Source organism: Lactuca virosa, chromosome 9, assembly GCF_052849685.1.
Source record: "Lactuca virosa cultivar CGN04683 chromosome 9, Lactuca_virosa_CGN04683_v6, whole genome shotgun sequence".
NCBI classification, from domain to species: domain Eukaryota; kingdom Viridiplantae; phylum Streptophyta; class Magnoliopsida; order Asterales; family Asteraceae; genus Lactuca; species Lactuca virosa.
In genome coordinates, this window is record NC_136434.1 from 288,844,488 (window position 1) to 288,861,981 (window position 17,494).

The following is a 17,494-nucleotide window of genomic DNA, read 5'->3' on the forward strand; positions in this document are numbered from 1 at the left end:
CCGCACACCCATGTGTACGGCCGTACACTCCTCCAAGAGGCGTGTATGACCCGATTTCCTCACTATATGGCTTGATGACTCATTCCTAATCTCAACCTTGGTCAAGTTTAAGCTTAGAACACTTAAATGAACCCTTAAATAGCACCAGACATCGACAAAACAAGTTGAATAATGATTGAATTGATTAACTGTACAAGATTGAAGTTTCCGGGTTGTCACAAAACACTAGTATCATTAATGGTAGGAAATTTGGGTCATTACAATCCTCTCCCGATAATTTCGATTTCTCATAATCAGTCACCGACATGAACATACAAGAATAATGAACCCTTATGTCATCTTCAAATTCTCATGTCGTCTTCGAAAACTAAGCTTTTCTTTGAACCAGTCAGTAATAGAAACCTGAATTTTGGCTAGCTTCACATTGGAACTAATTGGCAACCCGATGTAAGTAAAAAGAAAAGAAGACCCTTCACAATTAAGGAAATAAGTAAATCTAAAAGTCTCAACATTTTCAAGAGCAATACCAAAATTTTTGCTTTTATTAGAGTTTTCCTTCAAAACGGGTGAGAGATGTAATGTTTTATATATAAAAATAAGTTAACAAATTGGGTATGATTTGTGGTATGCCATAAATTATTTTTAATAAATACGAAAATTATTCATCAAACTGCATAAACCACATAAACCGTCTGTACTACATAACATGATTTAGAACTTTGGTGGTGTGATTTTGTTAGGCAGCAAAATAGGTCTGAGACCTGCACTACTTCAAGCGAGTGCTAGCTCTAGAGATAGAGAAAGGAAGACGAGAAGATTGATCCAAAATCTGCCATGTTGGCTTGTTACCGAATGCATTAAAATACTTCAAACTAACAGGATAAAAAGATAATCCCAAAAAACAATTCAAAATCAAAACAAAGCTAATATATGAAACGTAAATATTGAAACCTTATCTGCTACTTATCAAACACATAATCCTTATGCCAACCCGGAACCGTCTTGACCTGACTCGGTCTAGCCATTCCCGCATCATGGTCCGTCGCAACATTCCCCTCCGCGTCTGGAAGCACCTTGTCCTTAATGTGATAGTGAGGATAGGCAGCCTGAAATTCATCTACCCACTCCCATGTCGCATTCTATGGTGAACTACATGTCCATTGAACTAGCACTTGCACAGCTGGAATACCCTTGTCCAAAACACGCCTAGATCCACAAATGGCGACCGACTGTTCGATGGGTCTTCCATTTTCAAACTCCACTGGTAGTGTGGTCACATGGGACTCGTCAACTACGTTATACGGACGGGTTGGCATAAGGATTATGTGTTTGACAAGTAGTAGATAAGGATAAGCACCAGTTTCAATATTTACGTTTCACATATTAGCTTTGTTTTGATTCTGAATTGTTTTTTGGGATTATCTTTTTATCCTGTTAGTTTGAAGTATTTTAATGTATTCGGTAACAAGCCAACATGGCAAATTTTGGATAGTTCAAAAGCTTCACCCAAGGTATTGGGTTTGGAAACAAGGAGTTCCCTTTGTATTGTAGGTTTCAATCCTGATGTGTAAAACGAGATGAGTAAGTTTTCGCTAATATTAGTTACCCGATTCATAAGTTTCTCGAATTCGGCTTGGTATTGTGACACGGTGCCACATTGGATTAGCTTAGACAAGGCGCCTTGCGGGTCTTCATACTTCGATGGTCCAAACCGGGTCCGTATGTTTTCCAAAAAACCTTCCCAATTGGTGACCATATTGTTGCGTTTCATCCAACGAAACCATTCCGCTGCGTCTCCGTCCAGATTAAATCCGACGATGCGAAGTCATTGTTCTGTTGTTGTCCCGTGTAGGCCAAAATATTCCTCCATGGCGAAAATCCAAGTCTCCGGGTCGGTGCCATTGAAACGAGGCACATCCAAGCGCATGGATCTGGGGAGGTTCGATCCCCGATCTCCATTTCCGCTGACTTGTTTTTGTTGTTTGAAAATCTGTAGTTCAGGGGAAAGTTGCTCAATCCTGTGGTTTAGTGTGTCGGTATGCTCTTTGATTAGCAACCGAAGAACAACTTCATCCATGGCCAAAAATCTCTCAATGAAAGCACTAGTTGTTAAGCAGCACAATAGGTCTCAGACCTGCACTACTTCAAGCGAGTACTAGCTCCAGAGATAGAGAAAGGAAGACGAGAAGATTGATCCAAAATCTACCATGTTGGCTTGTTACTGAATGCATTAAAATACTTCAAACTAACAGGATAAAAAGATAATCCCAAAAAACAATTCAAAATCAAAACAAAGCTAATCTATGAAACGTAAATATTGAAACCGGTGCTTATCCTTATCTACTACTTGTCAAACACATAATCCTTATGCCAAACCGGAACCGTCTTGACCCGACTCGGTCTAGCCATTCCTGCCTCATGGTCCGTCGCAACAGATTTGCAGTTCATGATTTTGTGAAACTATACAATACGATCAACTTGAGGTTTCCAAAAAGCTTAAACCACACTACATCGCACCACGATACCCCTTCCACAAATAATATCGACTTCAATAAAAAAAAGACTTAAGGGTTTAAAAGACAATTCCATGAAAATGGGTCCTACAAGTGTAAATATTTTGCCCAAAACTCCAAATTATAATTCCTTAAATTTAGGGTTTCGGGATCATATCCTTTCACCAAATTTAATTGCAGACAAATAAATAAAGACAACAAAGATGATCGAGGTGGTTTCGAACGATCGTTTGGGGAAGAAGGTTCGTGTAAAGTGCAACGACGACCACACCACCGGTGATCTGAAGAAGCTCGCAGCAGCTCAGACTGGAACACGCGCCGACAAGATAAGGATCCAGAAGTGGTACAACATCTATAAGGATCATATTACCCTCAAGGATTACGAGATTCACGATGGCATGGGTCTCGAGCTCTATTACAATTGAAATTCAGCGTTATATGGTTCTATGTAAGTTCGATCATTGACCATAACTTGGTGTGTAAGAACGAAATTCCGTGTTTTGAATTGCTGAAACTGTTTAATATGTGATCGAAATCAAAGCTATTTACTTTTCTAAATTCAACGCCTTTTATGTTCAGTGATCGAATCATATACCAGTGGGGGCAAATTAACCTTTTTTAGTTAAACATATGATGGCGTAAATTCAATGTTCACAGATTTCTGATGTCTTTTTCCTTGCAAATTTAGGAAATTAGAGCAAATTCATCGGTTTCCATTTGGCTTGATTCAATTGTTAAGCTGTATGGTATCATCTCGTTGAATGTTTTTAATGATTTCTCATGCCCTTTTCCTTTGATCTTGCAGAAATTATGCAATTGGATCAGCATTCGATTTACCTTGATTGCTAAATGTAGAATGTCATATTATAATCTTCTTGAGTGCTTTAATTGTTTTCGTTAGAATCTTGGAAATTAGGGCCAAAAGGTGGCCTTCTATTTGGCTTTAATTGCTAAATATATATAAATTATATTATACTAATGCAGTTAAGATTAGTCTCCATTGGCCTTCATTTCTGAATGCATACCTTGAACAGTTCATATTTTTGAGCAAGGAATGATGATGGCTTTTAGGGCTGCAAATTCGGGATCAACGGATCTAACTCTGACTCAAATAAATTTTGTGGATATGATTTTTAACCCGTGTTTTAATTCTTCTTAGTTTAATATATAAAGTTATTAATATATCCCTCGTACATATATCAGAAAGCGTGTTTAGTCCCTATTTTCAAAAATTAACTCGGATGGTCTATTGTTTTGTTTTTTCTTGCTTGCTTAGTCCCTCTGCACATAAAAAGACCATTTTACCCTTATTTATTTATTTTTTGATTTATTTTCTATTTACTTGTTATTTATTAATTATTTATTGATTTGTTTATTATACAAAATAAATATTATTTCATTTTTTTTAAATGGGCCGGTAAATTTAATCACTCTTCTTCTTCTTCTTCTTCTTCTTCTTCAACACATCTCATATCTACCGTTACTACCCACAACGACCGACTTCAATGCTTCGGCATCTCCTTCGGAAAGTCCTGGACATCTCCGGTTTCATACAGAAGAGATCGACTCCAAGACACCGGCCAAGTTCAGTCTCTATTTTACTCTATTCTCCTGTTTTCCCTATTCTGATCTCACACTTGCGTCTCTCCAGTTTCAGATTTGGAAATGGAACCTTTTGAGTTTCCCCATCTCAAGATTTCCCACAGATTACCCAACACACCGCTAGCACCTCTGACACCACCACCTATCACTGCCATGTCCTCCTCCAACCAAATCATAATCTGAAAACCTTGCACCTGGCTTCTTCCTTGATCTGAAACCTTAGGTGGAAATCCATCTGAACATATGTGAAGAAGGAGATCAATCCAAACATATGCCGACAACTTCTTCCTCGATCTGAACCTTGCACCCATCTTCTTCATTAATCATCCCTGTATTCTTTCCATTCAATCAGACTTATGGTTTGTATGATTTCCTTACATGGTGCATCCATAAATCCAGATGTAAAAGAGATCCAAAAAAATCAATCTAGGTTAAAATCGGACAATCATCGATTGTAAAATTTCCCAAACATCCATTGTTTTCTAATAAACAATCACAATTATAAAAAAGATAAAAAAAAAGAGACCAGCATTCCAATTCGACCATATCTGAAAGGCACTTGGTATCGATTTGAACGGATCTAAAACGAGTTTCAACCCATCTACAACCCTGTATAGCCATGGCGCCGGAGATAGTGTCCGCTTCCGCCTCCGATTATAACACCTTCACCTCTGATTCGAATAGAGAATTAAGAAAGATTGTGACAGTTCTACATTGAGAACGGAGAAGAGGGAAAGAGATCGACTATTCTTCATATCTTTCTGGCGATGGCTTCCCCCCCATCACAAAATCAGATCCAGAGGAGGTAACCTTGCTCCTGTGGTGTCTGATTTAGGTTTCGGATTCATGGTAGCTTTTGAGGTGCATATCGACTTCATGGGTATCTTGAAGCTTGCCAGAATCATATGATTTTGCCGGCGGGTTCTACAATACTGAAAGAAAAGAGAAAGGGGAGATGTAGAGGGTGGGTGAGAGTGGGCCGAATTTCCTTTTTTAAATGATAAATAATATTAGATTAATTGAAAAAAATACACAGGGGCATTATGGTCATTTTAAATCTGGTGAGGACTAAACCTGCAACAAAATCGTTTTTTAGGGATGCAACATGCAACTTTAAAACAAACAACTGCACGAGGGGATTCATGTAATTTACCCTATATAATACATTCATTATTAATATATAACGTTATATATACAGACCACGTCGCCTGCGTGATTTTGAAAGTCTTGTGCAATTTAACAAAAAGAAAAAAAAAACCTTAAAATTAAAAAATCTAAAACTTTAATCAAAAGTTCAAAACAGTTTAATTTATTAGTTTTTAATTGCAAAATACATAATTTAAAATTTTATTCTAAATAATACAAAAAAAGTTGTTTGTACTTGAAATCAATCATTTTTATAATATTGGTTGAAATAAATTTTTTTATAACATATTCAATGGTCATTTTTTCCTACAATGCCACAGGAACATGAATAGTCAAACATAATTCTATATGCAATAGATGTAATAGGAAAACAATATTTTGCTTTTTTTTTAAATAATCATAGACTTTATTTCGGAAGAAAGTAAAAGTATTAATCCATTATGTTTATAGATACCAATTTTATTTGTAATACATTGAATATTCTCATAAGAAACCATGTCAAAGCCAACATTTCAATTAAACCTTAGAAAATCATTGTTATTTTCATACAATTTCTCATTAGTACCACAAAATGCTAGATTGATTTAGCAAGAAATTTCACAATAGAGATAATTCTCAACTAAACTTTTCTACAATTAACTTTTTTTTATTGTTTTTGAGCCGCATTATAAATAGTTTTATTTTTTTGTAATCTTAGATGCAAATCATACCAAGTATTTATATTTTTAACATGTTCCATTCTAATTTCATGCTCTTTAACTATAGTATTAAGATGTACCGATCTCTAAAACCCTAATTTACTAACTGACCATTTCCACAGCATTTTTGAAATATTTTACAATAAAAAGCAAAATTAATCAATTTCTTTAGAACAAACAAACCAATTCCGGTCACATTTTTCTCCGTTTGGTAAAGTTTTAACATAATATGTTGCAGAAAACCTTAACCATTATCGTTTGGATTTTTTAATAGATAAATCTCTTTCAGTACCTTTTAATGCGAAAATATTATCATGTTAGAGTCGAGCACATCCGAATTTCTTGGATCAAATATATCAAATGTATGAAAATCATCACATTATTATTAACATCAACATTATTATTACCATCTACAATAACATCAATATTATCACTCTTTCAAAAAAAAAAAAAAAAAAAAACACCAACATCATCATTAGCATCACTAACAGTTTGTTTTTTATTTTTCTGAAAATTCGGTTTTCTTTTGTCATAAACTTATCAATAGATCATTTTTTATTTTTTATTGGATTCTTCAATTTTTTTTTGTTTCTTTTTACGTTTTTCATATCCGGATTCATATTTTTTTTAATCTAGGGGGCATCCTAAATTAGTAAAAAGAGAGAAACGACCTTATTTGCAATTTGGAGATTTCTACGTGGTTCTCAGTTCTAAAACTCAAGTTGTAAAGTATAACAAAATTGTAAAAAATCATAAACGAAATAAAAAAAATTAGATTACATTATCAAAAATACAAATCAGAAGAAAACCAGAAGAAAACCACAAAGGGAAATAAAAGAAAAATAAAAAAAATCAGAGAATCCTTATACCTTCTGATTTTAAAACCTCACACTAGATTGAACTTGGAGCTTCTAAAATCAGATTTTTGAGTAGCTTATCATAAATACGTATAAGAAATTATCAAAAATACAAACCATAAACAAACAAGAAAGGAAAAAACTTTGATTTGCTTGTGCCTTCAAAAATCAGAAATTGATTTCCTTGTAACTTTATTCCTTTTGAATTTTGAATATGATGTTTCCCTTCAAAAAAAAAAGGATCAGAATCTTAAAAAAAAAACAAACCAAAAAAATCAAATCTTTTACCTTATGATTTCGAAACTTGGATCTTTTTTTTTTTGAACGCTTGAATTTTATTGAAAAAATGTTAGCAAAAAGCTATCAAAGAATTACATAGGAATCGATAAAATAAGGTTTAATAATTAAGACCCTCTACTAAGACTTGACTCAAGAAATTTGATTTCAAGAAACAAGGCGAACGATAATAAGATTGTAAGAACTTAAAGCTATTTTTCAAGAAGATTGTAAGATTATTGCTTCTGATTTTCGAGAAGAAAGAAAAAAAGAAATAAAACCCTCTATGATCGACTGATTTTATACAAATATTGAAACCGTTTGTCAAGGATCGGAGACGATTCAGTAGCCATTATTAATATGTTCCCCATGTGTAAGCAGAACAACCAACAAGAAACTGAAGTGTTTTTTTCTTTTCCCAAGGTCAGTCGATTTTCCCGCTCATGTGATGCGTGCGTCGCTCCTGATAAATGAGATGAAGAAAACATGTTAACCTAACTGGATTTGGGCCTAAACTCAGCCTAGGCTAGTATATATGCTAAAAAAATTGGGTCCTATGACTTAGTAAGCTTGGACATACTTTGAACTCCTTTTTTGGTCGGCCATGATATACACATGCTCATACGAAGAAAACCATAGATATAATATTGGAGCGATGATAACTAACAAAAAAAAAATGAAAAGTGGAGAGAGTGTAGGTCAAACGGTAAGGAGAATTGATAAGGAAGAAGATTTGAAATGATAAATAATGATTGTTGAGATGAAGTCATAGGTAGAATCAACAAATGCCTATTTTATATCAACATACTTTTGACCAAGTATATTTTTCGGTTTTGTATCTCTTAATATGTGTTAGGTCCATGTTGTAACAAGAATACCGGGTTCTAATTTATTTATTTTATCTTATTCAATATCATATTTTATAATATTTGGCACAAAATGATGATAAGACCAATTACAACTTCTGCTTTTGTATCTCTTAATTTTTTAATATGTGTTACTTGTTAGGTCCATGTTAATTATTAAACCAAATCAAGAAATGAATATATGTTGTTGGTTATGTTTTGTTCCCATTAGTTTATATTGTTTTTGAAACACGGTTTGAATAAATTAAAAGAAATGGTTTCAGTGGTCGGTTTGACTTCTTATTAATGTTATTAGTATTAGTATTTTTTAAAAAAAAATTCTTACAAATTCCAATTTATTTCTTATTTTAATATTTTTTTTCTCCCAACCCTCATGAACGCACGTGCACAACATGTGATGCGTGGAAAAGACGTAGGATGGTTGTCTATTTCTAGAACCCAACCTTTTCATGTAGAAACCAAAGAATAGTTCAAATCCAACTATCCAAAATCATTGTACTAGATGAGATTAATATTCATTTTTTCAACATACGAAAAGCATATAAGACCGATGGGTATAAGCAACGCCCCTATGACGTTAATCCGATTTGGTATCGCCATAACGGTGCCATAACGGGCGAACACCGCCCCACCCTCCCGTTATTTGGCGTTACGTTATCACTCGTTGCTGTGATAACGGGTGGTAACGTGTAAAAATTCGTTGGCACATTTCACCCGTTTAAAAACGGTAACAATATTCGATATTGGGAAAATGGAACCGTTTAAAAACGATAACTTCAATAAAAAAAATTACTAATTAAATTTTTTTACATTATACCTTATTCTTTTTACCTACACATCTATTTCTCTATATTTGTCTCGATTTCTCTTATCACTCAAAACACAAACACAAAAATCAACCAACTATGGATCAAAACCCGAATACTCCTCCTCCAAACACAAGCACATCCATTCCAATAGGTTTTGCGGCATACGAGGGCTACATGAACATCCTCAACTCGCAAAACTCACCACAACTTTCATATTCCGACAACTTTTTCAATCCTGCCTCACGCCCACTACAATTCTCTACCTCGCCTTTTATGCGACAAACAACCACCGGATAAACAATTTGTTGATTGGTTAGAAATATGGTAAACCCCTTAACATGTTTATGTGTATTTCACTTATATGCGCATGTATAAACATAAAGCATGTATAAATATAAAGAAAGTACATGCAGATATAGGGGCGTAGCAAATATAATGTAAGAGTGGGTTTTGGCCCACCCACACAAAATTAAGGTTATATATATATATATATATATATATATATATATATATATATATATATATATATATATATATATATATATATATATATATATATATATATTTGTTAAATAAAAGGAATTAAGGTTGTGATATGATCTATTCCATTCAAAACTTGAAATTAGTAGAATACATTGTTGTTTATGTCGATTAAACTCCATTTTAGATTATTTTAATGATATAAAACAACATCGTGTGCAACTTAAATAAACAATTTATGAATTAACGTAATACACCTAATCTAATTCTATTTTTCGATCCATTCCAATTCTATTTCTCAATCATTCTAGTCGATGTAAAATGCTAATTGTTAATTAATTTAGAGATATATACAATTCGTATAAATTTAACATGTGAAAAGTTATCCGAAAATGACTTGTCGACTCTTTGACCCGAAATCGATCCACTAACCCACGAACCCATATAATTAAACGAGTTATGTGGGTTGGGTTGGGTTGAGGTTTCCACCCCGCCAACTCATGAACTGTCAACCCGTTAATCCATATATTATATGGGTTGGGTTGGGTCAATGTATTCTGACCCGCCAACCCAAACTCAACCCTATTGCCAGGCCAACCTAGGTACTCAACTTAGACACCAAGAGATCAAATGTTGTCTAACCAAAACAAGATTATCATCTAAAAATACATAATAACTTGAACAATACCGACACGTATTGACACATCCCATCCAATATACATCAATGTTGGAGAAGAAACAATCTAGTAAAGATGGATAATGCAAAAGACCATGAAAGATAGTGCCCCTAAAGATGGTGAAAAATGTGTTGCAACACATTCATATGGTACTTACATGAATCATGCATATAAAGGCATACTTGGTGGATGACATAAGCTACATCAATACGAGTAAAAGTAAAATACTAAAGAGCCCCAACAAGGATACAATACTGGGTGGAAATCACGTACATTTTTAGTAGCAGAGGATAATTTGAAGTTGGTATTAATATTAGTACTACATGGATTACCGATGAGCATATTCGCACATGTGAGAATGTCATGGGAGAATGAGCTTTGAAAGAAGAAGAAACTAGATGATGATCATGATGCATCAATACCCTCAAAGAAGGAAATATGAATAAGATCGGTCATGGAAAACTCACTGAATAACCAAGAGATGACAAACCAAATAAGGGTGAAGGAGGATACAATAAGGATTATATCATCCATGTAAAGAGGCAAATACATAATATAGCACCCGTTTCCCAGATTGGATCCGTAGATAGTATAAAGGGAGTCAATGACATGGTTTTCAAAGAAAACCATATGTCACAATGTGACAGTAAGGATGTCACAACGTGACATAACAATTATGTGAACGCGTTTCTAGATGGATGTCACAACATGACAAGGGTATGGTCACACCGTGATAATAACTGTAGCCCAAGCCCATCATCTTTTAGGGTTTCCTCTATATTTAAACCCCTAAACCCAGAATTAGGGCATCATTTCCAGCCTCCATCACCCTCTACAACCTTCAAGTAAACCCTAATCATCCATTGTTGATTGTGAAGCTCCTTTTTGGTGATTTTAAGCCATGAAGAAAAAGAGAAGGCATTTTGATGCATCATCTCAGCTAGCAAGCCACACCCTAATCATCTTGAGCTGCTTTAGGACATTTGTAAGTCCTCAAGTTCCCGCCTTTTTAGCTCAACCATGTTAGATATAAAGTTTTCCCACTTTTCTTAATGATTGAGAAAGTTTGAATGTTGGCAACTTTATGAATTCTTGAGGCTCCTTTGTGATTCCTTGTTCCCGATCTAGAGAGTTAGTGGGTTTTGATTCCATGCATGAGAATAGATCTCATTTTCCTTCATTTTGACCTAGATTGTGCCCAAGACATGCATTGGACATGCATATCTAAAAAGCTATGATTTTTATTGTATTTTGAGATGGTGAAAGCATTCTGGAAAGTTTGGTTGCTTGGGTTGGAGGATTAAGAGCTTAAGGCATTAAGCTGTCGAGAGCGTTCTTCACGAAGTGGTGATTTAGTCATCACGACGTGACGAGGGAATGCTTCGCGATTATTCTATCTTCACTCTACCACAACGTCACTAACGGGTGGTCACGACATGGCGACCGACTGTATAACTCTTGAGTGTTGGCTTTGATTTTGACTGTTGACTTTTTGACCAAGTTTGACAATAGGTCAAATTAGGGTATTTTCCTATAGTTTGAGATGTGTTCCCTATTTTTTTGTATAAGTGGCCTATAGTGCTAGTTATTGAATCTGTGATCGGTTTTGTTATCTTCTAGACTGCAAGGTGAGTTTTTCAAGCGGCGGTCACGGCGGCTGTAGCGGCTGCCATGTCTCATATCCATACTCCTGGTGTTAGTGGGTCGGGAGTTGGTGCACATCCTTCTAACCATGGCGAAAGTCATGGGCATTCGCGAGAGTGCACTTATAAGGATTTTTCTAATGCCAAACCCAGAACCTTTAATTGGACTGGGGGAGTTATGGCACTAAGACAATGGATAGAGAAGACAGAAGCAATTTTCGAAATTGGCTCCTGTCCGGAGGGTAGCAAAGTTAAATTTGCTGCCTGTACTTTTTCAGATAGGGCCCTAACGTGGTGGAATGACCACATTAAGTCACTTACTCTGGTAGTGGCTAACTCTATCAGCTGGGAGAGCCTAAAAGCCTTGTTAATGCGTGAATACTGTCCGCGAGGGGAAATACAGAAACTGGAGTAAGAACTATGGGGTCTTACAATGGTTGGTTCTGACATATCAACCTATAGCAGTAGGTTCTGTGATCTGGCAATTCTTTGTCCGGATATGGTTCCTATGGAGAGCAAAAAGATTGAGAGATATATTTGGGGTATGTCGCCCCAAATTCAGTCAAGTGTTTTAGCTTCGAAGCCTATTACTTTTGACAGTGCCAAAGAGCTGGCACAATCTATTATCAACCACGGAGCCCGTCAAAAATCTGTGGTTTCTGCTCCAGAACAACCCAAGGAGAACAACAACAACAGCAAGAAGAAGGGTTGAAACAAGAGGAAGGGCAAATCTCCTCTGGAACCTGCAAAGAAGCAACAAGTAGTGGCAATCCATCCTACTACTGTACCTGCTACCATACCTTCTGTACCTGCTGCTGTCCCTAATAACCTTGCACCAACTAAGCCCTATGCTGGTACCCTCCCTAAATGCAACAAGTGCAATTTTCACCACAACGGAAATTGCCGAGAAATGCAATGCCGTAACTGCAACAGAAAAGGGCACATTGCCCAATTCTGTAGAATACCACCCCAACCACTTAACCAAGTACCTGCCACTGGAGTAGGCCGAGCATACTACTAATGCGGTGATGTGGGGCATTTCAAGAAAGATTGTCCAAAAGCTGGAAATGCCGGTGGAGTTGGGAGAATTCTAGCACTGGGTCATGAAGAAGCGGTGGCAGACCCTGCAGTGGTCACGGGTACGTTCCTTCTCAACAATATTTATGCATGCATTCTATTTGATTGTGGTGCTGAGAGGAGCTTCGTGAGCCATAACTTTAAACATCTACTAAATCAAAACTCCCAACCACTAAATGAAACGTTTACAGTAGAAATGGCTAACGGGAAATCCGAATCCACCAACGATATATACATAGGATGTATCCTTACCTTGAATGACTTGTCTTTCCCAATAGACCTTATGCCGGTCTCTATCAAAAGTTTTAACATCATAATAGGTATGGATTGGTTGTGCCCCAACCATGCCGACATCCTATGTTATGAAAGAGCTATTCGTTTGAACTTACCAACTAATGAAACTCTTATTATCTATGGCGACAAACCCAGAACGAACCTTCAGATCATTTCTTGCATCAAGGCACATAAATACCTTCGCAAGGAGTACTGTGCATTCTTAGCTCACTTCGTAGACAAAAAGCAAGAAGTGAAAGATATCGCGAGCATTCCAGAGGTCTGCAACTTTCCCAATATTTTCCCGATGATCTTCCAGGAGTACCTCTCGAACGTCAAGTCGAATTCCGAATCGACTTAATCCCTGGAGCTACCCCTGTAGCCAAATCCCCCTTATCGTCTTGCACCTTCTGAAATGCAAGAATTATCCAGCCAGCTTAACGAACTCCTTAGCAAAGGTTTCATAAGACCAAGCTTCTCACCTTGGGGAGCACCAGTTTTGTTCGTAAAGAAGAAGGATGGATCATTCCGCATGTGCATAGACTACCGCGAGCTGAATAAACTTACCATCAATAATCGATATCCTTTGCCTCGCATTGACGATCTGTTCGACCAACTTCAAGGTGCGAACTACTTCTCGAAAATAGACTTAATATCCGGGTATCACCAGTTACAGATTTTGGAGGAAGACATTCCAAAGACCGCGTTTAGAACTCGTTATGGTGCATTACGAGTTTATAGTGATGCCATTCGGATTGACGAATGCACCTGCTGTGCTCATGGATCTAATGAACAGAGTGTGCCATCCGTTCCTGGACAAATTCGTCATAGTCTTCATCGACGACATCCTTATCTACTCAAGAAGCAAAGAAGAACATGGCCAACATCTTCGTCAAGTATTACAAACCCTTAGGACAGAAAAACTCTATGCGAAGTTTTCAAAGTGCGAGTTTTGGATTAGGAAGGTTGAATTCCTAGGTCACGTGGTCAGTTCAGAAGGAATACACGTGGACCCTTCCAAAATCAAGGCAATTGAAAACTGGCCAGCACCCAAAACACCTACAAAAATCCGACAATTCTTAGGTCTTGCTGGCTACTATCGTAGATTCATCCAAAATTTCTCCCGAATATCTAAACCACTTACCACCCTGACGCAAAAGGGTGTAACTTTTAGTTGGGGAGAGAAGCAAGAAACAACATTCCAAACGCTCAAACAAGCCTTGTGCAGTGCACCGATCTTGTCTCTACCCGAAGGGACAGAAGACTTTGTAGTGTACTGTGATGCTTCAAATCAAGGGCTTGGGTGTGTACTTATGCAAAGAGGAAAGGTTATCTCCTACGCATCAAGACAACTTAAGACTCATGAAGTCAACTATACAACACACGACCTTGAGCTAGGAGCGGTGGTGTTTGCTCTGAAGATCTGGAGACATTACTTATATGGCATGAAATGCACAATATTCACAGACCATAAGAGTCTCCAGCATATCTTCGATCAAAAAGAGCTGAACATGAGACAACAAAGATGGGTGGAGCTACTGAACGACTACGAATGTGAAATTCTTTATCACCCTGGTAAAGCAAACGTAGTAGCTGATGCCCTTAGCAGAAAAGAATACTCGAGACGCCGAGTAAAGTCGTTGACCATGACAATCCATTGACATCTGTCCACACAAATCAAAGAAGTTCAACTTGAAGCCTTGAAACCCGAAAACGTGGCAGGTGAAACTATGAGAGGAATGGATAAGAACTTTGAAATCAAGGATGATGGAGTCTATTATTTCATGAACCGGATCTGGACACCAAAGTTCGATGGTTACAGAGACGTGGTTATAAATGAAGCACACAAAAACCGATACTCCATTCATCCAGGTTCAGACAAGATGTATATGGACCTTAAGAAACTATATTGGTGGCCTAACATGAAGGCCGAAATCGCTACCTTTGTGGGCAAATGCCTTACTTGTGCCAAAGTCAAGGTAGAGTACCAAAAACCTTCAGGTTTATTACAACAACCCGAAATCCCTGAATGGAAGTGGGAGCGGTTTACAATGGATTTCATAACCAAATTACCCAAGACTTCGGGTGGTTATGATACTATTTGGGTAATCGTCGATAGATTAACCAAATCCGCACACTTCCTGCCAATAAAAGAAGCCGACAAGATGGAGAAGCTATCCGGAACTTACCTCAAGGATATTGTTAGACTGCATGGTGTACCAATATCTATTATTTCGGACCGAGATAGTAGATTCACCTCTCGTTTATGGCAATCTTTACAAAACTCTTTGGGAACCAGGCTGGACATGAGTATAGCCTACCATCCACAAATCGACAGACAAAGTGAGAGGACGATTCAAACATTAGAAGACATGTTGCGAGCTTGCGTGATAGACTTTGGAAAGGCATGGGATATTCATTTACCCCTTGTTGAATTCTCTTATAATAATAGTTATCACACTAGCATAAAGGCTGCTCCATTCGAAGCCCTCTATGGCCGCAAGTGCAGATCCCCTCTGTGCTGGGCTGAAGTGGGTGACACGCAGATGGCTAGAGGTCAAACTCCTGACAGTGCTCTCACTGGTCCGGAAATTATTCGAGAAACTACCGAGAAAATCGTACAAATTCGGGAGCGACTTAAAGCTTCCAGAGATAGACAGAAAAGCTACGCTGACAAAAAGAGAAAACCCTTGGAATTCCAGGTTGGTGACCGCGTATTGTTAAAGGTCTCACCCTGGAAGGGCATGATACGCTTTGGAAAGTGTGACAAATTGAATCCAAGGTACATAGGACCATTCGAAATTCTTGCTAGAATCGGTCCTGTAGCTTACAAACTTCGACTACCCCAAGAACTAAATGACATTCATCCTACCTTCCACGTTTCGAACTTGAAAAAGTGTCTATCCGACGAGACTCTTGTAATCCCACTCGAGGAAATCGAGTTAAACGAGAGCCTCAACTTTGTGGAAGAACTCGTAGAGATTCTAGACAGGAAAGTTAAGAAAACCAAACAAAGCCGTATCCTGATAGTGAAGGTTCGCTAGAATGCAAAACAGGGACCTGAATTCACTTGGGAACGGGAGGATCAAATGCAACAGAAATATCCACATCTTTTTCCCTAGTCTATCTGTAATGCTAATTTCGGGACGAAATTCTCTCTAATGGGGGGATAATGTAACAAACCGTTATTTCAAACCTATGTAATAATGTAGGTCAATTTGTATTTCTTTTTAAAATAATAAAGAGAAATTTTAGCATACTTGTATATTTACATAATTGACCCTCAAAAATAAATTATTAAACAATCTCGATTGGGATGAACCAAGTGATAGAGATTGTAACAAGGTTTCCAAAAACATAAAGAACACTAAAATCCGAGTTATAACGAAGAAGTTATGACCAATCGAAGATCCGCGTCAAAACCGGCAAAACACTGTTTAGTGTAAAAACTGAATTTTTCAATAAAAGGCTTTTTATCCTTAACAATCTAAATGAAAGTTGTAGTTTATGTTAAACCGAGAACTTTGATAAAAAGAACGTCAAAATCTGACTTCGTATGAAGAAGTTATGATTTTTCTAAGTTTATGTATAGCAGTGTACAGCTAAAAACTCGAAATACTGATCGAGTGATTTTTACCCGACACAACCTAAATGAGAATTTAAGGTCTCGTCAATAGTAGTACAACGGTAAAAAGACAGACAAAAACGGACGTCGGATGAAGAAGTTATGAATTTATAACGGATTTCCTTTCCCGGTCTGTTAAAAATAATAATATTAAAAATAAAGTCAAAATCAGCCAACGAGGTCTAAACGAAAGTCGTAGAGTATAATTTTACCTACGCGTGCATATAAAGAACGTCGAAAACGGAGCTCGTATGCGAAAGTTATGATTTTCGCAAGTTTTTGGCACAAAAATCAAGAAATATTGAAAACCGGGAAATTTCGCAAGGCTGACCTTCGGCCACGTCACCGTCGCATGCGAGGCCTCCACGTGTCACCTTCTGATTAGACCGCAGTTCACCGTGTCACCTTCTGATTCGACCAAGTCCGATGTCCAATAAGCAGCAGGCACTCTCGCATGAGACACCCCCCGGACACCCCCTCGGACACATGCCCTCTTCCCATTGGACCGAAGTCCAGTCCAGTCCGAAGCCACCACCTCCGAGCCATCTGTCCGAGCCTCGCCCCGTGTACCCTTTGCATGTCCGACGCGTGCCTAGCTGACTCACCCTTCGGTCCGGGGCTGCGGCCTATAAAAGCCATGCGAGGGCTTCCGAAGAATTCACATTTTTCACACCAATTTTCACACACTTTCACCCCTTTCACTTCCATAAGCTCACATACAACCCCTAAAGCCCCGATATCAAGTCTAAAACCCTAATCAAGCCTCGAAGCCTCGAGATTCCCGAGAAGTTAACCTCTCTCCAGTCGAAAGTCTGACCAATTTGAGCCGGTTTTTCGTCAAATAAACTCCTTTCCGGGAAACGAAACGCTGTCCGAATCACCACCTATCATGTGAGTTCATACCCCCGTATTTTCATAATTTCTACTGTTTTAAGGGGGGGGGGGGGGGGGG

At 37.5% G+C, this 17,494-nt stretch overlaps 1 pseudogene; it reads left to right on the forward strand.

Moving 5' to 3' along the window:
- Positions 1-2,670: 2,670 nt before the first annotated feature.
- On the forward strand, positions 2,671-3,073 carry LOC145139269 (ubiquitin-like protein 5 pseudogene; annotated as a pseudogene).
- Positions 3,074-17,494: the final 14,421 nt, after the last annotated feature.